Below are 660 nucleotides of genomic sequence, written 5' to 3' on the forward strand. Positions count from 1 at the left end.
GTTTATGCCAAGGAGTGGTATAACTGGGTCAAATGGCAGTTTCATTTGTAGTTTTTTAAGAGTTCTCCACACTGCTTTCCATAGGGGTTGAACAAGTTTGCAGCCCCACCAGCAGTGGATGAGTGTTCCCCTTTCCCCACATCCTCTCCAACATTTGGTATCATTTGTTCTCTTGATCTTAGCCAGTCTGACTGGGGTAAGATGAAATCTTAAAGTGGTTTCAATTTGCATTTCCCTAATTATTAGTGATGTTGAACATCTTTTAAGATGCTTCTCAGCCATCTTTACTTCTTTTTTTGAGAACTCTCTGTTCAGCTCCTTAGCCCAAATTTAAATTGGGTTGCTTCTTGTCTTGATTCTCTGTTTTGAGTTTGTTATATATTCTGGATAGTAAACCTCTGTTGGATGTGTTGCTGGTGAAGATTTTCTCCCATTCTGTGGGTTTTCTCTTCACTTCCCTGGTTGCCTCCTTTGATGTACAGAAGCTTTTTAGTTCAATGAGGTCCCATTTGTTGACTCTTGACCTTGTTTCCTGAGCAATTGATGTCTGGTTCAGAAAATCCTTTCCTACACATATATCTTGTAGGTTTTTGCCAATATTTTCTTCTAACAGTTTCAGAATTTCAGACGTTGAGGTCTTTGATCTATTTGGAATTGACT

This window comes from Nannospalax galili, unplaced genomic scaffold (assembly GCF_000622305.1).
Source record: "Nannospalax galili isolate Female #2095 unplaced genomic scaffold, S.galili_v1.0 scaffold172, whole genome shotgun sequence".
NCBI classification, from domain to species: domain Eukaryota; kingdom Metazoa; phylum Chordata; class Mammalia; order Rodentia; family Spalacidae; genus Nannospalax; species Nannospalax galili.